At 39.8% G+C, this 23,317-nt stretch overlaps 1 protein-coding gene across 2 annotated transcripts in view; it reads right to left on the minus strand.

Moving 5' to 3' along the window:
* Positions 1–21,593, minus strand: part of LOC106802756 (SLAM family member 9-like) — a 44,229-nt gene extending 22,636 nt beyond the window's left edge. The window contains exon 1 of one of the 2 annotated variants that reach the window (XM_087441339.1): positions 21,535–21,593. The gene's annotated coding sequence lies outside the window, so the exon portion shown is untranslated. Of the gene's footprint in view, positions 1–9,739; positions 10,205–21,534 lie in introns of those variants that run through there. The other variant, XM_087441333.1, reaches the window with a different exon arrangement.
* Between the last annotated feature and the right edge of the window lie 1,724 nt (positions 21,594–23,317).

Below are 23,317 nucleotides of genomic sequence, written 5' to 3' on the forward strand. Positions count from 1 at the left end.
ACCTACAGTAGGACCTCAAGAATAATTGCAGAATAAACGTATGACAGCCTCACTCTATGATGTGCCTGGCACTTTGTTGGAGAGGCCCCCTCCCTGGGGGAAAATCAGCTTAGTGATCTCACACTTTCCACCCCTACACCCACTTAAAACCCTTACCTGCTTCTCTGGTTAACAGCCTACCCCAGGCAGTCCTGCCCACCAGTGCCAGCCTGTGGTCAGCTCAGAGGTCACACTATTACAACCAGGCAGGGATAAGCCTCTCCTGTCCTCTGTCCCTTCACCATTTAATGAGTAAAATTTCCTTTCAGATTTTCCACAAATTTCAACTGTCAGTTGCCTAAGTTAGAAGCTGTGAGCAAAACAACAAGGATCTTTGTGCGAAATGTCAAATCCCTACACCCCCAATGCATCTATTTGTATTTACCTATTGCTTACACCTATATGGCTTTCTCAGCTGCCACTAGTGCTAGTAATGCTCCCTACACACATGGCAAAGCAACCCCCACAAAAACTGATAGGCTCTTATCTGCATCACAACCAAGCATTTCCCTCTAAGCCTCTGCCAGCCCTGCTGCTGCCATCACATAGGGGCAGGGATGGAGAGCTACACACTCCTCCTGGCCACAGCCTCAGCTGCCTCAGACCCACCACCACCTACTGAGGGTCAGGCCCTGGACTCCTCTCCCCAGACAGGATACTCTGCAACATCCGAGAACTCTTGCCTCTCATAACCTAGGGAAGCATCAGTATCTTCCTAAGCCCCAGGCAGTGCCTCCTTCTCCTCATCACTGAGGTTTCCCCCGCAGCTGCACAGCTAGAAAACCCCAAAGATGGAGCTGCAGGACTGGCCCCATGACCAGGCGCTCAAGGCAATCAGCACACTGCATACCAAACCCATTTTGTGGATGTGAAACCTGAGTCCTAAGGGGTTGTAAAACCTGTGAAAGGTCACACAGCAAATCAAGGGTCAGGGTCTGGGCTCTTCACAACAAACTTGAGAAAAAATCCCTAACATCACAGCAGCAGTCCATTCCTACTTTGTGGCCTCAAACAAGTCACCTGAGTCCAGTCTCTGCATCCCCTAGACTGCTCTACAGCATCCCAGACAAGGGAATATTCAGTACGGGCTGGATTCCCCCAAACACACCTAGTAATGGGGAAATTACTTCAAAAGACAGTCCATGAGTCCTGTGGTCAGAAACTTCTTGTATGGAGTCAAAATCAGGGCAGCTTATCCACTGGTCACTCTCAGGGTGATGGGGAGCAAGTCTCATATGTCCCCTTCTCCTATGTCCGTACACCTCTTGTGAGAGCACTCTTTGTTTGAGAACTGCTGGGTTATAAATATTATTTGCTTAAGGCAGGTGGGGAGGAGGAGCCTAAAGAAAGAGAACCAGCAATGTGGGTGCAGGCCAGGGACACTTCAGAGAGTCAGACAGTAGACTTTAAATTCTGGCAAATCACCAGGGACCTTTTAAAAATCCAGATGTCTAACCTCATTTCTATATCCCAGCCATCCTGTGCCAAGATTTAACACACCAACAAGCACACATGCCACCTGCAGAAACTTTGGTAAGTCTATCTCAGGCCAGGAAAGTTTTGGGAATTAAAGGAAGGCACGCCTGGACCTAAAGCAGCATAAAGTGTGTGCCAGGAAAGACCAGATAAGAGAAAAAATGTAGAGTTCAGTGAGCTGAGCAACAGGAAGAACAAGACATCTGAGAGGTGACCAGGAGAATGTAAGTTCCTATGACTTCACAGAAACTGTAGGGAATTCTCTGGACTTCTTAGGGACTTGGTGGGTGGTCATATCTATTTATTTGAATTACAAAGGGCAGGCCACCAGTTGAGAGAGGGTTATGTGAAGAACACATTTATTGAATATCTACTCTATGCCAGAGGCTTTACATGTGTTCTTTCGACTAATCCACAATATATGTTTAATTAAATCTTCAAAACACCATGCTATCTAAGCATTATGTGTCCTAAGAAAGAAGCATCCTTAAAATCCAAAGAGATTAAATAATTTGTCCAAGGTCATATTTTATATAAACAGCAAAGTGCTCACAAGCTGACAACATCATCTCAGCCATGGATAAGCCCAGGAGGAAAAGGAGAGTGTAGATTCTGAGAAATTCAAGTCATGACTGTGAAAGACCCTGGAAAGAGAGAGATTGGCTGCTTTATAATGTGAGGGGAAACTGTATCCCCAGGAGGAGAACTAGGTGTTTAGGTAAAGGAAAGTTGGAGGAGAGAATATGAAATATGCTCTTTTCCCTGACTACTCTGCCCTGGTGAAAGAGAAGAACTGAAAACCCAGCCATGAATGGTTGCAGCAGGGCAGCCCCAGAGCTGAACTGGAGAGAAGAAGAGACAGCAGCAGGTGCAGACCAGTCATCACTACCTATCTTTACCTCCTTCTCTCTTCTTCTACAATTCAACTAATTATTTGCTGATAAAAAAATATAATTAGTATTTTTATTAAAAATAAGTAGAACTAAAACTTTAGAGTGTCATAACAGGATAATGTTTGGTTTCAATGGCTCATTCAGGGAGAAGTATGTAAATGCTGAACAACTTTAGCCGTAATTAGAAAACAATTAATAACTTACAATGTATATTACAATGTGAAGGGTGATAATGTCAGAGTAAAGACCTTCAAAAATTCTCTCCTTCATAAAAGCACTGAGAAAACTGGCCTACTTTTTAAAGAACTTTTTCAGAATACTGGAAATTAACTAATGACTTGCAGTAACCTGAGGAGCACTTATTCAAGAAAAATGGCTTAACCTCAATAAGAATAGGGAGCTTTGTTGTGTTTTAACATATTCTAGTCACTTTTCTGCTCTCCAGCAGCACTGAATGCTTGAAAAATAAATGCCTTTATTCTTGTTGAACACCAGTAGCTTTGCAGCCACCAGAAACAACCCTTTCAAAGCCTCATTGCCAGTAAATTGTTATGATTTCACATCTGTGGGTAGAACCCTTAGAACCCAACTTGCAACAGACTCTGTATTTGACATAACTTGGAGCCCTCTCACGGTGAACAGTGCTTTAATGAGCAGAATTTGACAAAAGCAGTTACAGGCAATTGTTTAACTTCAGGGCTGCCTAAGTAGTATATAACAGTTGATTCAAAAAAGCTAATTAAAACCTTATAAGGGAAATCTGGGGAATGAGATATCCATAGAGGCTTTGAAAAACTCTGACATACTCCTGAAATTGAGAAGTCTAAGCACATGCATATGGCTGTGGGCATGCTCAGAAAAGGCCTGAAAAGGCTGTCATCCACACCTGTAGCTAACAGGGGCTCTGTGCAAGCAGGAATTGAAGGCTAAAGGCAAAGTTGTCAAACGCTTGGATGAGTATGGAAGAAAAGACCAACGTGCACACAGAGACCTTCCCTCAGCAAAGACTGGAAGATTTATTGGTCCTAGTCATTTAAGGAAATATCTGCACAACATTAGCTGACTACTAGGCTAAATGAGAAGAAACTTTAGTAGCCACGCACAACAAAGAATGCAAATGACCAGAATTAGTTCAGAAACGGAACTAAAAAACAAGAAAAACTACAACAACCAGCAACAACAACAAGCTCTAGAAAGGGTAAGAATATGATTTTCAGAGATGCCACAATATACTATTTTAAATGACCAGTTTTCAACCAAAATAAATTATAAGAAATGCAAAGAAACAAGAATATATGATACTTTCACAAGGGGAAAAAATTGTATCGGGGCAGGCTCCGTGGCTTAGCGGTTAAGTGTGTGCGCTCTGATGCTGGCAGCCCGAGTTCAGATCCCGGGCACGCCCCAAGGCACCACTTCTCTATCCAACGCGAGGCCGAGTCCCACGTACAGCAACTAGAAGGATGTGAACCTATGACATACAACGATCTACTGGGGCTTTGGGGGGAAAAAAATGAATAAATAAAATCTTTAAAAAAAAAAAAAAAATTGTATCCCTGGAGAAGCACAATCAATGGACTTACTTGACAAAGACTAAATCAGCTCTTTTAAATATGTTCAAAAAACTAAAGGAAATCTGCATGAAGACCTAAGGAAAACTATAAGATCAATGTATCAAATAGAGAATATCAATAAAGATATAGAAATTGTAACAAAGAATCAAGTAGAAATTCTGGAGTTGAAGAATATAATAACTGAGGTGAAAAATTCACTGCAAGAGCTCCAGAGCAGATATGAGCAGACAGAAAAATAATCAGTGAACTTGAATATATATAAATTTAGATTACCCAGTCTGAGGAATAGAAAGAAAAAATAATGAACAACAATAAAAAGACATTCAGAGACCTATTGTACATCATCAATCATAACACCAAATACCTAATGGGTTTCTAGAAATAGAAGAGAAAGAGAAAGGAGGAGAAAAAAATCTGTGAAGAAATATTGCCAGTAAATTTCCCAAATTTGATTTTTTAAAAAACCCTCTAAACTACAATAAGAAGCTCAATGAATTCCAAGTAGGTTACACTCAAAGAGATCCACATCTAGGCATATCAGCATCAAATTATCAAAAGATAAAAACAGGTCCAGTTCAAGGTAGTGATGTACAAGGATGCTGAAGTTATATCCTCCCATGGACACACCAAATCTGCATCTACTTGTGAAAGAATTTCCTCTGAAAAAGAAGCAAAAACTAGCTGAGCGGCTCCTACACATTGGGGGAGGAAGGAAAAGCCCACGTAGAAGTGAATGGGAGATGCTGAGTCACAATCTCACCATAAACCCCACCCCTGACATGGCAACTCACAATCAGGAGGGAACTCACAACTCTGAGCTTCTGCCTGAGGATGGAAGAGTTTGAACCCATCTCTGGCACTCCAACTCTCAAGACCTGAACCTAATACACAAGCCCCAAAATACCTAACTTGGAAAGCCAACAGGGCTTGCATCCGTGAGACCCACAAGGCTGTAGTGAACTGAGTAACAGTTCTTAAATGGCTCCTGAGTGACGACTCACATCCCCCAGGGCCCAGCACAGAGGCAGCCAACTTGAAAGTGCCCAGACTTTCTATGAGAGAGGCCTATTTGCTTATCTTAAAGCATTATCCTTAGGGGCAGACATCTAATTTTATATGTTTCTAGGGGCTACTGAAACACCTTCAAAGATAGAGGCCAGCAGTTGCCATTATAGTGTTCTCCCTCTGCCTCACTCAAGGTTGCCTGTATCTCACAGAAAGAAGTTTGTACACTCATCTGGCACCCCGATTTTTGCAGCTGCCACCCACTCTAGATCACCTGGCTCTGGTGGCCAGTGAGACCTACTCTTGTGGGTCTCACAGGACTATAACAAATGTAGAAAGAATTCTTAACCAGCTACCATCATCAGCGCACAGTAGAGAGGCAATAGACTGAAGCCTCCAGTCTTTCTGTGAAAGAAGCCTGTTAGCTTATCTTCATAGCTGAATCCTGAGGGGCAGGCTTCTAATTAAACACACATCTAAGGGCAAACTGTAATCTTCTCCAGAGATCTTGGAGGGCAACTGTTATCTTTGCTCTCCACTCTACCATGCTCCAGAGCTCTGGTATGTACCAGAGGGAAGCTTGTACATGCATCTGTTCCCAGTTTTTACATCTGGTGCCCTAGTTCTTGTGGCTGCTGCCAAGGGTACACCCCCGATCTTCTGGTTCTAGTGCCAAGTGGGGCTTGCATTTATGGGTCTAATAGGACTGTAACAAAGGAAGAGACAGTTCTTGGCTTACTCCCAATGCAAAGCACACTACACAGATAGTGGCTAAAAGACATCCCAGTCTTTCTGTGAAAGACACCTATTTGCTATTCATGGAGCTTCAACCAGAGGGCAGGCCTCAGGTTGGACACACATCTAGAGGCCTACTATGGTGCTATCCATGGATTGAGGCTAGATGGTGCCAACTTGCACTCTCCCTCTATCTCACTCCAGTCTCCAGTATCTCCTGGGGGGAGCTTGTGCACTCATCTAGCACTCTGATTTTTGCAGCTGCCACCCATGGGATGCCTCTTGAAAATCTGGCCCTGATGGATGCAGGTCTTATGGTTATGGGTCCCACAGGAATGATACCAGCCCAAAACAAGGTTGACATAAGGGAAGCCATATTGTAGAAAAGAAAAACCCTATTGTAACTTTAAAAGACCTCTGACAAATCTACCCAGCTAGATATGCACCCTCGAGGAGATCTAACTGCTCTGTATATTTTATGACCCCTGCTTGTACATGTACTTACCAACTGCAATAAGATGTTAACTTTGTTCTTTTGAGTTCCTTAGGAATGTGATGACCCCCAAACAGAGAGTCTATGCTGATAGCCATCATCAACAAAAACTGAAAGATCTGGCATGGTACTCCCAGTCTGTAACACCAGAAGGTCAACATTCCTAACACCCTGCCCTATAACCCAGTGGCCTATATAACTGCTGTAAGATTTTCTGCCCCCTTAAGATGTTTCTTTTGGACATTATTTGGCCACCTTCCCTCTTACTAGCAAGCTGTAATAAAAAGTCCTTTTTCTCCTACCACCTTGCCTCTTGACTATTGGCATGTCTTGTGGTGGACAGACAAACCCCCTTTTTTGGGCAGCAACAGGAATACTGAAAATGGGAAAACAATTCTTAATCTGCCATCTACCTTAAGGCACAGAACAGAGATGGCAGATTGAAATGCATCCCCAGTGTTTCCACGAAAAAAGCCTATTAGCTCATCTTCATAGCTGTGGCCTAAGGGGCGGTCTTCCAATAAAACACACACTTGGAACTGACTACAATCCTCTCCAGATAGCAGGGAGGTTAGAGGGTGCCATATTCAAGCTCTCCCTCTGCCCATCCCCCAAGGGGGTCAGTGTCTCCAATATGGGAGATTGTGTACACATCTGGCACCCAGGCCTTTTTGTCTGCTGCCCAGAGAATACATTGATTGATGGCTTGGCTCTGGTGACCAGCAGGGCTTGGGTTTACAGGTTCAATGGAAATAGTTGAAAGAAATAGTTCTTCACTGGCTATCATCCCAGGGCTCAGTACAGGGGGAGCAGACAGAAATGCCTATCTCCCAGTCTTCTCCTGAAAGCGGCATATTTGCATATTTTAAAAGCTGTTGCCTGAGAGGTGGGCTTCCAATCAGCCAGAATCTAGGTGCTGACTGAGATCCTTCCCTTTGGGACACTGACAGGACTTGGCACACACTCAACAAGTGGGAGCCACTAAAAATACAGTTGGCTGCCTGGAGGGTCACAAATGTTTGAGAGACAACCAAGAGATATGACAGAGTTGAATGGTAAAGTTCATCTCTTACTCAAGTACACTCCTTTAAGACTGAGAGAGGTGGCTGTTTTATTTTATGCATAGAAACCAACACAGAGAATCAAGCAAAATGAAGAAACAAAGGAATATGTTCCAAAAGGAAGAACAAGATGAAATTTCAGAAAAACACCTTAATGAAATGGAGATGAGTGATTTAACTGATAAAAAGTTCAAAATGATGGTCATAAAGATGTTCACTGAACTCAGAGGAAGAATAGATGAATAAAGTGTGAATTTCAACAAAGAGATAGAAGGTATAAAAGAGAACCAAATACAAGTAAGGGAGATGAAGAACAGTAACTGAACAGAAAAATATAATAGAAGTATTCAATAGCAGACTTGGTGAATCAGAAGAGAGCATTGGTGAACTCAAAGACAGGGCAATGGAACTCACCCCTTCAAAGCACCAACAAGAAAGAGAATGAAAGAGTGAAGATAGCCTGAGGGACTTGTTAGACAATTTCAAGTAGACCAACATTCATAGTATAGAGATCCCAAAAAGAGAAGAGAGAAAGAGGGGGGCAGAAAACATATTTGGAGAAATAATAGCCAAAATCTACCCTCACCTGGGAAGGAAATAGAAATCCAGATACAGGAAGCCAAGAGAGTGCCAGAAAAGACGAACCCAAAGAGACCCACACCAAGACACATCATAATTAAAGTGTCAAAAGTTAAACAAAAGAGAAAATATTAAAAGCAGCAAGAAGAAAGCAACTTGTTATGTACAAGGGAACCCCCGTAAGGCTGTCAGCAGATTTTTCAGCAGAACTTTGGCAGGACAGAAGAGAGTGGCAAGATATATCAAAGTGCTGAAAGAAAAAACTGCCACCCAAGAATACTCTACCTAGCAAAGTTGTTGTTCAGAGTTAAAGGAGAAATAAAGAGTTTTCCAGAGAAGTAAAATCTAAAGGATTTCTTCACCACTAGACTGGCCTTCAAAAAACATTAAAGGAACTTTTTAAGCTGAAATGAAAGGGCAGTCTTTAGTAACAAGAAAGCATATGATAGTATAGATCTCGTCAATAAAGGTAAATATATAGAAAGATTCAGATAATCTAATGTTGTAAAAGTGATGGGTTAATCACTTATAAAGCTAACATAAATGTTAAAAGACAAAACTAGTAAAAATAACTGTAAATATAATAATTTATTAGTGGATACAAAAAAACAAAAGAATTAAATTGCCGTATCAAAAACATAAAATGTGGAAGGGGGCAGTAAAACTAGGAGCTTTAGAACATTCAATCATTATAAACTTAAAATACACTGTTCAACAATATAAGTTGTTGTATGTAATCGTCATGGTAACCACAAAGCAAAAACCTGTAGTAGATACACAAAAGACAAAGGAATCTAAGCATACCACTACAGAAAATCATCAAATCACAAAAGAGGAAAGCGAAGAACAAAGAAATTACAAAACAGCCAGAAAACAATTAACAAAATGGCAATAAGTACATATCTGTGAATAACTACTATAACAATAAATGGAATAAATTCTCCAATCAAATGACATAGAGTGGCTGAATAGATTTCAAAAACTGGACCTATGTATATGCTGCATATAAGAGACTCACTTCAGAGATAAGGACACACAGAGACTGAAAGTGAAGGGATGTAAAAAGATATCCATGCAAAGGGAAACCTAAAGAAAGCTGGGTTAACTTTACTCACATCAGATAAAATAGACTTTAAGACAAAGAATGTCATAAGAGACTAAGAAGGTCATTATATAATGATAAATAGGTCAATTCAAAAAAAGTATAAAACATTTGTAAATATTTATGCACCTAACATAGGAGCACCTAAATATATGAAGCAAATATTAACAGACCTAAAGGGAGAAATAGAGAGCAATACAATAATTGTAGGGGACTTTAATACCCCACTTTCATCAATGGATAGATCATCCATATAGAAATTTAAAAAATGGGGGCGGAGTCAAGATGGCGGCGTAGGCAGACTCTGAACTCACCTCCTCCCGTGGACACAGCCAATTTACAACTACTCGTGGAAAAATTACCCCTGAGACAGAACTGAAAACTGGATAAGAGGAACTCCTGCAACAACGGACAATCCTAACTGGGGTAGAAGAGGCAGAGACTCCCTTCCGGAGAGGAAAAACGCCGCCGTCACAAGCCGCCAGCTTCACGGCCGCCGGGAGCAGCTCACAGGTACGCAGCCTCCCTGGAGGCGCGGGGCCCTGAGCCGGGGAGCGCCCCCGCTGTGGGCATTTTGTGGACCCAGCACAATTGAGACCAGCAGCATAATATCTGACTTTGCCTGCTACTAAAGCATTGGGTAGCACCCCCAGAAAACCCCGGTTCACAAAGAAACTAAAACTGGCTCTTAAAGGGCCCGCGCATAAACTCACCCGTTCCAGAAAGCATCCTAAAATCACCAGAAAGAAAGGTGCACAGTGCTTCGGTGACAAGAGACTCACCTAATAGGCCCTGAGTTTATCTCGGTGAGGGGTGAGACCTCTCCAGGGACTGGGACATTGGTGGCGGCCATTGTTGTGGCCTGGTGTGAGCGTGCTGACACAGACGCCATTGGAGTTCTCCCTGAGACCTGCTAGCCCAGGGTCTGCTCCACCCACTAGAGCACCGATTTAATCCAGCTCAGCCAGGGCAGGCAGCCCACCCTAGAGACTAGCCCCACCCAACAACAAGCCCTCAGGCAACGTGTGGGCCTGCATAGATTGGTGACTGGATTCTCTGCAGCCTGGCAACTGAGCTGACTTGAGCGGGGCAGGGTGTGCACAAGGAGCGGGTGGAGAGTGTGGGGCGGTGGCAGAGTGTGTGGGGCTCCCGCCGTGGAGAGACTGGGTCCACTTGGGGAGGTCGGGGCGCTCACACGGGGCAGGACTGTGTTGACTGTGTGTGTGGACCTGTGGGCGGCAGGGCTTCTCAGCCACAGAAGACTTGTACTTCTCAAAGACCCACATAGGAGGTTTGCTCCACCTTCCAAAACCTGAAACAATTGGGTGCTCCTGTGCCTGAGGCCAGCCCCACCCAGCTGCAATCCTCAGAGAGCTGACAAGAGACCTAATAGGCTAGAGGCTTACAGCAATTGTAAGGCCCTGAGCCTAACAACCTGCCACGGTGGGGCCTACTCACTTAAAAGAAATACTGCAACACAAATGTGGTATTAGAACTTGCAGCCAACTGTGCTGGGGCTCCCACAGCTGATAAAGAGACTGAAGGGCCCACAACAACTACAAGCAGCTGAGCATTACAACAGCTGGCCAGGAGCATAACTCAGCCTCCCTGGGCGCCTACAGGAGAGCAAACAGGCCGCAGCAGAAGGATACACGTAGCCCACATAGGGGTCACCCCTGGAACATTGAGAACTGAGGGAAGCACACTGGAAGCCTCCTAAGCCATCACTTACATAAGGTCACCTATCCAAGAGCAGGAGACGTAGCTGACCTACCTAATACGTAGACACAAGCACAGGGAAAGAGGCAAAATGAAGAGGCAAAAGAATACATTCCAAGTAAGGGAACAGGACAAAACCCCAGAAAAGGAACTTAGTGAAACAGAAATGAGCAACCTACCCGACAGAGAGTTCAAACTAAGAGTGTTAAGGATGCTCACTGATCTGGGGAGAAGAATAGATGGACTCAGTGAGAATGTCAACAAAGAAATGGAAGATATAAAAAGAACCAATCAGAAATGAAGAATACAATACTGGAAATGAAAAACTCATTAGAGGGACTCAAAAGCAGAGTAGAGGATACAGAAGAACGGATCTGTGAGCTGGAAGAAAGACTAGAAGAAATTACCCAAGGTGAACAGGTAAAAGAGAAAAGAATTAAAAAGAGTGAGGACAGTCTAAGGGACCTCTGGGACAACATCAAGCGCACTAACATCCGTGTTATAGGTGTCCCGGAAGGAGAAGAGCGAGACAAGGGGGCAGAGAATCTATTTCAAGAAATAATAGATGAAAACTTCCCTAACCTAAGGAAGGAAACAGACATCCAGGTACAGGAATCCCAGAGAGCCCCAAACAAGATAAACCCAAAGAGGCCCACACCAAGACACATCATAATCAAAATGTCCAGAATTAAAGATAAAGAGAGAATCCTAAAAGCCGCAAGAGAATGTCAAGTTACATACAAAGGAAACCCCATAAGGCTATCAGCTGACTTCTCAGCAGAAACCTTACAGGCTAGAAGAGAATGGCATGATATATTTAAAGTGCTAAAAGGAAAAAACTTACAGCCAAGAATACTCTACCCAGCAAGGTTATCGTTCAAAATGGAAGGAGAGATCAAAATTTTCCCAGATAAGCAAAAATTAAAGGAGTTTGTCACCAAGAAACCAGTGTTACAAGAAATGTTAAAGGGACTGATTTAAGGGGAAAAGAGAAGACCACAAATAGGAAAAATTATCTATTTCCATGATTAGAATGTAATGGATACAAATGCACAAAAAAGAGGTTGGATATGATATCAAAAACATAAAAGGAGGGAGGAGGGTAGTTAAAGAGTACAGCTTTCAGACAGAGGTCAAACTAAAGTGACCATCAATTCTGTATAGAAGAAGTAAGGAACAGAGAAGGACTACTAAAACACTGAGGAAAAAAAAAAAGTTAAAAATGGCAGTAAGTACATACTTATCAATAGCTACTTTAAACGTCAATGGACTAAGTGCTCCAATTAAAAGGCATAGGGTGGCTGACTGGATAAAAAACAAGACCCATATATATGCTGCATACAAGAGACACACTTCAGACCTAAAGACACTCACAAACTGAAAGTGAAGGGATGGAAAAAGATACTCCACGCAAATGGCAATGAAAAGAAAGCTGGGGTAGCAGTACTCATATCAGACAAAATAGACTTTAAAACAAAAACTGTAAAACGAGACAAAGAAGGGCATTACATAATGATCAAGGGAACAATCCAACAAGAGGATATAACACTTGTAAATATCTACGCACTCCAATGTAGGTGCACCTAAATATATAAAGCAATTATTAACAGACATAAAAACAGAAATAGACAGTAACACAATAATAGTAGGGGACTTTAACACTCCACTTACACCAACGGATAGATCATCCAAACAGAAGATCAATAAGGAAACATTGGCCTTAAACGACACACTAGAACAGATGGACCTAGTAGATATATACAGAGCATTCCATCCAAAAACCGAAGAATACACGTTCTTTTCAAAGGCACATGGAACATTCTCCAGGATTGATCACATACTAGGCCACAAAACAAGTCTCCATAAATTTAAGAAGATTGAAATAATACCAAGCATCTTTTCTGACCACAAAGGTATGAAACTAGAAATCAACTATAGGAAGAAAATCAGAAAAGCCACAAATACATGGAGATTAAACAAAATGCTACTGAACAACGACTGGGTTAATGAAGAAATCAAAGAAGAAATCAAAAAATACCTGGAGACAAATGAAAATGAAAATACGACATGCCAGAATTTATGGGATACAGCAAAAGCGGTTCTAAGAGGGAAGTTTATAGCAATACAGGCCTATCTCAACAAACAAGAAAAATCTCAAATAAACAATCTAACAATGCACCTAAAGGAACTGGAAAAAGAAGAACAAACAAAGCCCAAAATCAGTAGAAGGAAATAATAAAAGTCAGAGCAGAAATAAATGAAATGGAGACCAAAAAAAAAATAGAAAAAATTAATAAAACCAAGAGCTGGTTCTTTGAAAAGATCAACAAAATAGACAAACCTTTAGCTAGACTCACCAAGAAAAAAAGAGAGAAGGCACAAATAAGTAAAATCAGAAATGAAAGAGGAGAGGTTACAACAGACACCTCAGAAATACAAAAGATTATAAGAGAATACTATGAAAAACTATATGCCAACCAATTCGACAATCTGGAAGAAATGGATAAATTCTTAGAATCATACAACCTTCCAAAACTGGATCAAGAAGAAGTAGAGAATTTGAATAGACCAATCACCAGTAAGGAGATCGAAACAGTAATCAAAAACCTCCCCAAAAATAAAAGTCCAGGACCAGACGGCTTCCCTGGTGAATTCTACCAAACATTCAAAGAAGACTTAATAGCTATCCTTCTCAAACTCTTCCAAAAAATTGAGGAGTTGGGGAAGCTCCCTAACTCATTCTACGAAGCTGACATTACCCTGATACCAAAACCAGACAAGGACAACACAAAAAAAGAAAATTACAGGCCAATATCACTGATGAACATCGATGCGAAAATCCTCAACAAAATACTAGCAAATCGCATACAACAATACGTTAAAAAGATTGTACACCATGATCAAGTGGGATTTATTCCAGGTATGCAGGGATGGTTTAACATTCGCAAATCAATCAACGTAATACACCACATTAATAAAATGAAGAACAAAAATCACATGATCATCTCAATAGATGCAGAGAAAGCATTTGACAAGATCCAGCATCCATTTATGATAAAAACTCTGAATAAAATGGGGATAGAAGGAAAGTACCTCAACATAATAAAGACCATATATGAGAAACCCACAGCTAATATCATCCTCAATGGTGAAAAACTGAAAGCTATCCCTCTAAGAACAGGAACCAGACAAGGATGCCCACTGTCACCACTCCTATTTAACATAGTATTGGAAGTCCTAGCCAGAGCAATCAGGCAAGAGAAAGAAATAAAAGGGATCCAAATTGGAAAGGAAGAAGTGAAACTGTCACTATTTGCAGATGACATGATTTTATATATAGAAAACCCTAAAGAATCCACCAGAAAACTTTTAGAAGTAATAAACGAATATGGTAAAGTTGCAGGATACAAAATCAACATACAAAAATCAGTTGCATTTCTGTACACTAACAACGAAGTAGCAGAAAGAGAAATTAAGAATACCATCCCATTTACAATTGCAACAAAAAGAATAAAATACATAGGAATAAACTTAACCAAAGAGGTGAAAGATCTGTACACCGAAAACTATAAAACATTTCTGAAAGAAATTGAAGAAGACACAAAGAAATGGAAAGATATTCCGTGCTCTTGGATTGGAAGAATTAACATAGTTAAGATGTCCATACTTCCTAAAGCCATCTATAGATTCAATGCAATCCCTATCAAAGTTCCAACAACATTTTTCACAGAAATAGAACAAAGAATCCTAAAATTTATATGGAACAACAAAAGACCCCGAATAGCTAAAGGAATCCTGAGAAAAAAGAACAAAGCTGGAGGTATCACACTCCCTGATTTCAAAATATACTACAAAGCTATAGTAACCAAAACAGCATGGTACTGGCACAAAAACAGACACACAGATCAATGGAATAGAATCGAAAGCCCAGAAATAAACCCACACATCTGTGGACAGCTAATCTTTGACAAAGGAGCCAAGAACATACAATGGGGAAAAGAAAGTCTCTTCAACAAATGGTGTTGGGAAAACTGGATAGCCATATGCAAAAAAATGAAAGTAGACTCTTACCTTACACCATACACAAAAATTAACTCCAAATGGATTAAAGACTTGAATGTAAGACCTGAAACTGTGAAAGTTCTAGAAGAAAACATAGGCAGTACGCTCTTCGACATCAGTCTTAGCAACATGTTTTCAAACACCACATCTGACCGGGCAAGAGAAACAATAGAAAAAATAAACAAATGGGACTACATCAAACTAAAAAGCTTCTGCACAGCAAAGGAAACCATCAACAAACGAAAAGACAACCTAACAATTGGGAGAAGATATTTGCAAACCATACTTCTGATAAGGGCTTAATCTCCAAAATATGTAAAGAACTCATGCATCTCAACAACAAAACTACCAACCCAATTAAAAATGGGCAAAAGACCTGAACAGACATTTCTCCAAAGAAGATATACAGATGGCCAACAGACACATGAAAAGATGTTCAAAATCACTAACTATCAGGGAAATGCAAATCAAAACTACAATGAGATATCACCTCATGCCCGTCAGAATGGCTATAATTAACAAGACAGGAAACAACATGTGTTGGAGAGGTTGTGGAGAGAAGGGAACTCTCATACACTGCTGGTGGGAGTGCAAACTGGTGCAGCCACTATGGAAAACAGTATGGAGATTCCTCAAAAAATCAAGGATAGAACTACCATACAATCCAGCTATTCCACTGTTGGGTATTTATCCAAAGAACTTGAAAACACCAATTTGCAAAGGTACATGCACCCCTGTGTTCATTGCAGCCTTATTCACGATAGCCAAGACTTGGAAGCAACCTAAGTGCCCATCAAGGGACGAATGGTTAAAAAAGCTGTGGTATATATACACAATGGAATACTACTCAGCCATAAGAAACGATGAAATCCAGCCATTTGTGACAACATGGATGGACATTGAGGGCATGATGCAAAGTGAAATAAGTCAGAGGGAGAAGGTCAAATACCGTATGATTTCCTTCATTAAGTAGTAGATAATAACAACAATAAACAAACACATAGGGACAGAGATTGGATTGGTGGTTACCAGAGGGGAAGGGGGGAGGGAGGAGGGTGAAAGGGATAATTGGGTACATGTGTGTGGTGATGGGTTGTAATTAGTATTTTGGTGGTGAACATGATGTAATCTATGCAGAAATAGAAGTACAATGATGTACACCTGAAATTTTTACAATGTTATAAACCAATGTTACTGCAATAAACAAAAAATTTAAAAAAAAAAAAAAGAAATTAAAAAAGGAAACATTGGTCTTAAAGGAGACATGAGACCAAAGGGACTTAACAGACATGTACAGAACATCCCATCCACTGACAACAGAGTAAACATTCTTTTCAAGTGCACATGGAACATTCTCCAGAATAGCTAATATGTTAGACCACAAAACATGTCTTAATGAAATTAAAATGACTGAAGTCACATCAAGCATCTAGGTTAACAACAATGGTATGAAACTAGAAATCAATTACAAGAAGGAAACTGGAAAATTCACAAAAATGTGGAGACTAAACAACATGTTACTAAATCACCAATAGGTCAAAGAAGAAATAAAAGACATCTTGACATAAATGAAAATGGAAATACAACGTACCAAACTTCTGAGATGCAGCAAAAGCCTCTAAGGGGGAAGTTCACAGTGATAAATGCCTACATTAAGAAACAAGATAAATCTCAAATAAACAACCTACCTTTACAGATAAAAGAACTAGAAAAAGAAGAACAAATGAAGTTGAAAATTAGTAGAAGGAAGGAAATAACAAAGATCAGAGAGGAAATAAATGAAATTGAGACTGAAAGAAAATAAAAAAGATAAACAAAACTAAGAGCAAGTTTCTAAAGATAAACAAAATAGAGAATGTTAGCTAGACTCACCAAAATAATAGAGAGAGGACTCAAATAAATAAAATCATAAATGAAATAACCAAGAATACAACTGATACCACAGGAATACAAAGGATCATAAGAGACTACTTTGAACAATTATACACCAAAAAAGTGGACAGCCTAGAAGAAATGGATAAATTCCCAGAAACATATAACCTACCCAGACTGAATTATGCTGAAATAGAAAATCTGAACAGATCAATTACTAGTAAGTTGGTTGAATGAGTAATCAAATACCTCCCAGTAAAAAAAGGCCCAGTAGCAGATTTACCCTTCACCAGTAAATTCTATGAAACAATTAGAGAATAATTAGTACCAATCCTTCTCAAACTCTTCCAGAAAAATAGAAAAGGAAAGAACACTTCCAAACTCATTTTACAAGGCCAGCATTACCCTGATACCAAAAACAGATAAGCCACTACAAGAAAAAAAAAAATTACAGGCCAATATTGCAGACAGAGATAGATACAAAAATCCTCAATAAAATATTAGCAAACAGAATTCAACAGTACATTAAATGTATCCTACCACTTTATCAATTGGGATTTATTCCATGGATACAAAGATGGCTCAACATACACAAATCAATCAATGTGATACACCACATTAACAAAAAAAAGGATAAAAGTCATATGATCATCTCAATAGATGCATAAAAAGCATTTGACAAAATAAAATATCCATTTATGAATAAAACTCTCAACAATGTGTGTATAGAGGGATCATACCTCAAGAGGTTAAAGGCCATGTATAACAAGCCCACAGCTAACATCATACTCAATGTTCAAAAGCTTAAAACTTTTCCTCTAAGATCAGGAAAAAGACAAGGTTGCTTACATTTGCCACTTTTATTCAACATAGTGTTAGGAGCCCTGGCCAGAAGAATTAGGTACGAAAAAGAAATTAAAAGACATTCAAATCAGAAAGGAAGAAGTAAAACTGTCACTATCTGCAGATGACATGATATTATATATAGAAAACCCTAAAGACTCCAACAAAAAATTGTTAGAACTAATAAATTCATTAAAGTTGTAGGATACAAAAACATTTGTGTTTCTATACACTAATAACAAATGCTCAGAAAGAGAAATTCAGAAAACAATCCATTTTAGAATTGCATCAAAAAGAATGAAATACCCAAGAATAAGTTTGCCAAGGAGGTGAAAGATCTGTACACTGAAAAGTATAAGACATTGAAGAAAGTAATTGAAGAAGTCATAAGTGAATGGAAAGATATTGCATGCTCATGGATTAGAAGAATTAATATTGTTAAAATATCCATACTATGTAAAGGCATCTATAGATTCAATGCAATCTCTATCAAAATTCCAATCATATTTCTCACAGAAATAAAAAAAAGAATCCTAGAATTTGTAGGGAACCACAAGACTCTAAATAATCAAAGCAATCTTCAGAAAGAAGAAAGCTGGAGACATCATGTTTCTTTATGTCAAGCTATCCTACAAAGCTATAATAATAAAAACTGTATGGTGTTGACATAAAAACAGACACGTAGTTCAGTGGAAGAAAATAGAGAGCCAAGAAATAAATCCACATATATATGGTAAATTACTTTACAAAAAAGGAGTCAAGAATATACAATGGGGAAGGAGTCCATTCAATAAATGCGGATGGGATAACTGGACAGCCACATGTGAAAGAATGAAACTGGACCACTATCTTACATCATTCTCAAAAATTAACTCACAGTGAATTAAAGACTTGTAAAAGTCTTAAAACCATAAAACTCCTAGAAGAAAACATAAGCAATAAGCCCCTTGACATTGGTCTTGGTGATGATTTTTTGGATTTAACACAAAAAGGAAAGGCAACAAAAGGAAAAATAAACAAGTGGGACTACATCAAACTAATAATCTTCTGCACAGCAAAGGAAACTATTAACAAAAGGAAAAGGCACCCTACAGAATGGGAGAAAATTTTGCAAATCATATATCTGATAAGGGGTTAATATTGAAAATATATAAAGAACTCATACAAGTTAATAGCAGAAAAAGACAAATAATATGAATAAAAAACGGGCAGGGGAAATAAATAGACATTTTTCCAAGGAAGAAATACAAATGGCCAACAGGCACATGAAAAGATGCTCAACATCACTAATTATTAGGAAAATGCATATCAAAACCACGATAAGATATCACCTAATACTGTTAAAATGGCTATATTCAAAAAGACAAGAAATAACAAGTGTTAGTGAGAATATGGAGAAGAGGGAACCCTGTGTGCACTGTTGGTGGGAATGTAAATTGGTACAGACATGAAGGAAAATAGTATGGAGGTTCCTCAAGAAGTTAAGAATAAAACTACCATATGATCCAGCAATTCCATTTTTGGGTATCTATCCGAGGGAAAAGAAAACACTAACTCAAAAAGATATATGCACCTCCGTATTCACTGCAGCATTATTTACAATAACCAAGACATGGAAGCAACCTAAGTGTCCGTCAGTGATGAAAGGATAAAGATGATGTGGTATATATATACAATGGAATATTATTCTGCCATAAAAGGAGGGAAATATGCCATATGCGACAACATAGATGGACCTTGAGGGCATTATGCTAAGTGAAATGTCAGACAGAGAAAGACAAATACTGTATGATCTCACTTACATGTGGAATGTAACAAAAAAAAAAAAGTGAACTCATCAATACAAAGACCAGATTGGTGGTTGCCAAGGCAGGGTTTGGAAGCTGAGTGAAAGAGATGAAGGCAGTCAAAAGGTCCAAACTAAGCATAAAATAAATAAGCCCGGGGAAGTAATGTATAGCATGGTGAATATAGTTAATAATACTGTCTTGTATATTTGAAAGTTGCTAAGAGAGTAGATCTTAAAAGTTCTCATCACAAAATAATTTGTAACTACATGGGGTGATGAATGTTAACTGGATTTATTGTGGTGATACATACAAATATTGTATAATTATGTTGTACACTTGTAACTAATGTAAAGTTACATGTCAATTATATCTCAATAAAAAGAAGACAAACACAAACAGAGATTCTTGAAAGCAGAAACAGAGAAGTTATCACATATAAGAGATTTCCAATGAGATTAATAGCTGATTTCAGAAACCATGGAGGCCAGAAGGAAGGAGATATTTTAAGTTTAGAGACAAAAAGAAAACTGTCAACTTGAATTTACTATCCAGCAAAACTATCCCTCAAAAATGAAGAACAAATTAAGACATACCTAAATAAACAAATTGGGAATTTGTCATTAACAATCCCACCCTACAACAAATACTGAAGGGAGTCATTCAGCCTGAAATGAAAGGACACTAGTCAGTAAAAAGAGAATGCATAGGAACAAATAAACAGCACTAGTAAATGTCACTAAGTAGATAAACAAAAAAGAAAATATGAATGAGATTTTGTTGTTGTTGCTGTTCTTTGTAACAGTTTTTTCTCCTAATATATTTAAAAGAAAATTGTATAATGCAAAAATTATAAATTGATGTTAATCAGCACACAAGGTAAAAGATGTAATTTGTGTAATAAAAACAGAGCAAAGCAGGATGAAACATAGCTATATAGGATCAAAGTTTTGTTTACTATTTAAATTAAATTGGTATTTGTCTAGTTGGCATTGTAGAAATTAGGGAATTAATTTAATCCACACAAACAAAAAAATATTATGAGGAAATACTGTGAACAATTATACGAAAAAATATTGCATAAATTATATTACAGAGAAATTTCCATAAAGACACAACTATCAAATTGACTTAAGGATAAATTGAAAATCTAGATAAACCTATGACAAGTAAAGAGAATGAATTAGTAATCAAAATATTCACTCAAAGCAAAGCCAGAATGGCTTCATCTTGAATTGTACCAGACATACAGAGGAGAACTAATGTCAATGCTTCACAAATGCTTCTAAAAAATATAATAGGAAATGACGCTTAGGCACTTACCAAATCATTCTATGAAGCCAGAATTACCCTGATATCAAAACAAGACAATGACATCACAAGAAAACTACAAACCAATATCCTTATGACTATACATGCAAAAATCCTCCACAGATTACTAGCAAACTGAAACCATCAGTACATAAAAAAGGATTATACAACATGACCAAGTGAGATTCATCCCAGACATAGAAGGTTGGTTCAACAGAAGAAAATTAAGCAACATAATATGAGATATTAATAGATTAAAGGAAAAAAACACATGACCACCTAGGTAGAGGAAAAAAGAGTATTTGACAAAATTCAACAGTTTCTCATGAAAAAAACCACTCAACACTTAGGAATTGAGGAGAAATTCCTCAACGTGACAGAAGTTATTTATGAAAAATGCACAGCTAACATCTTATTTAACAGTGAAGAACTGAAAGCTTTCTCCATAAGGTCAAAGAAAAAAAGTGTCTGAGAAAGAAGCTAAGATGGTGGCGTAGGCAGACTCTGACCTCACCTCCTACCGCAGACACAGCTAATTTACAACTACTCATGGAAAAATTACCCCTGAGACAGAACTGAAAACTGGATAAGAGGAACACCTGCAACAAAGGACAATCCTAATTGAGGTAGAAGAGGCAGAAACTCCTTTCTGGAGAGAAGAAACACTGCCTTCACAAGCCGCCGGCTTCACGGCCACCAGGGAGCAGCCCAAAGCTACACAGCCCTCCCTGGAGGAGCAGGGCCCTGAGCCGGGCAGCGCCCCCACTGTAGGCATTTTGTTGACCCAGCACAATCCAGACGAGTGGCATAATATCTGACTTTGCCTACTACTAAAACATTGGGGAGTACCCCCAGAAAAGCTGGTTCACAAAGAAATTAAAACCTGCTCTTAAAGGGCCCATGCACAAACCCACTCGTTTCAGAAAGCATCCTAAAGTCACCAGAAAGAAAGGTGCACAGTGCTTTGGTGAAAAGAGACTCACCTGATAGGACCTGAGTGCATCTGGGTGAGAGGTGAGACCTCTCCAGGGACTGGGACCTTGGCGGTGGCCATTGTTGTGGCCTGGTGTGGGCGTGCTTACACAGAAGCCATTGGAGTTTTCCCTGGGGCCTGCTAGCCCAGGTCTGCCCCACCCACTAGAGCAATGATTTAATCCAGCTCAGCCAGGGTGGGCAACCCACCCTAGAGACTGGCCCCACCCAACAACAAGCCCTCAGGCAACTTGTGGGCCTGCATAGATTGGTGACTGGATTCACTGCAGCCTGGCAACTGAGCCGACTTCAGTGGGGCAGGGCGTACACAAGGAGCTGGTGGAGAGTGTGGAGTAGTGGTGAAGTGTGTGGGGCTCCTGCTGTGGAGAGACTGGGTCCACTTTGGGAGGTCGGGGCACACACACAGGGCAGGACTGTGTTGACTGTGTGTGTGGACCTGTGGGCGGCAGGGCTTGTCAGCTGCAGAAGACTTGTGCTTCTCAAAGACCCACATAGGGGGTTTGCCTCACCTTCCAAAGTCTGAAACAATTGGGTGCTCCTGTGCCTGAGGCCAGCCCCACCCAGCTGCAATCCTCAAAGAGCTGACAAGAGACCTAAAGGCTGGAGGCTTATAACAATTGTAAGCCCCTGAGACTAAAAACCTGCCACGCTAGGGGCCTACTCACTTAAAAGAAATACTGCAACACAAATGTGCTATTAGAACTTGCAGCCAACTGTGATGGGGCTCCCAACACTTGATAAAGAGACTGAAGGGCCCACAACAACTACAAACAGCTGAGCATTACAACAGCTGACCAGGAGCATAACTCAGCCTCCCTGGGAACCTACAGAGAGAGCAAACAGGCCACAACAGAAGGACACAAGTTGCCCACATAGGGGTCACCACTGGAACATTGAGAACAGAGGGAAGCACATTGCAGGACTGCTAAGGCATCACTTGTATAAGGTCACCTATCCAAGAGCAGAAGACGTTGCTGACCTACCTAATACATAGACACAAGCACAGGGAAAGAGGCAAAATGAGGACACATAGGAATACATTCTAAGTAAGGGAACAGGACAAAACCCCAGAAAAGGAACTAAGTGAAACAGAAATGAGCACCCTACCTGACAGAGAGTTCAAACTAAGAGTGTTAAGGATGCTCACTGATGTGGGGAGAAGAATAGATGAACTCAGTAAGAATGTCAACAAAGAAATGGAAGATATAAAAAAGATCCAATCAGAAATGAAGAATACAATACTGGAAATGAAAAATTCGCTAGAGGGACTCAAAAGCAGAGTAGAGGATACAGAAGAACGGATCTGCGAGCTGGATGAAAGACTAGAAGAAATTACCCAAGCTGAAAGGGTAAAAGAGAAAAGAAGTAAAAAGAGTGAGGACAGTCTAAGGGACATCTGGAACAACATCAAGCACACTAACATCCGTGTTATAGGTGTCCCAGAAGGAGAAGAGTAAGACAAAGGGGCAGAGAATCTATTTCAAGAAATAATAGATGAAAACTTCCCTAACCTAAGGAAGGAAGCAGACATCCAGGTGCAGGAAGCACAGAGAGCCCAAAACAAGATAAACCCAAAGAGGCACACACCAAGACACATCATAATCAAAATGTCTAGAATTAAAGATAAAGAAAGAATCCTAAAAGCTGCCAGAGAAAGACTAGTTACATACAAAGGAAACCCCATAAGTCTATCAGCTGACTTCTCAGCAGAAACCTTACAGGCTAGAAGAGAGTGGCACGATATATTTAAAGTGATAAAAGGAAAAAAATTAC

The sequence above is a fragment of the Ceratotherium simum genome, chromosome 2 (genome assembly GCF_057802395.1).
Source record: "Ceratotherium simum simum isolate JZ-2026a chromosome 2, ASM5780239v1, whole genome shotgun sequence".
In the NCBI taxonomy this organism is placed as follows: Eukaryota; Metazoa; Chordata; class Mammalia; order Perissodactyla; family Rhinocerotidae; genus Ceratotherium; species Ceratotherium simum.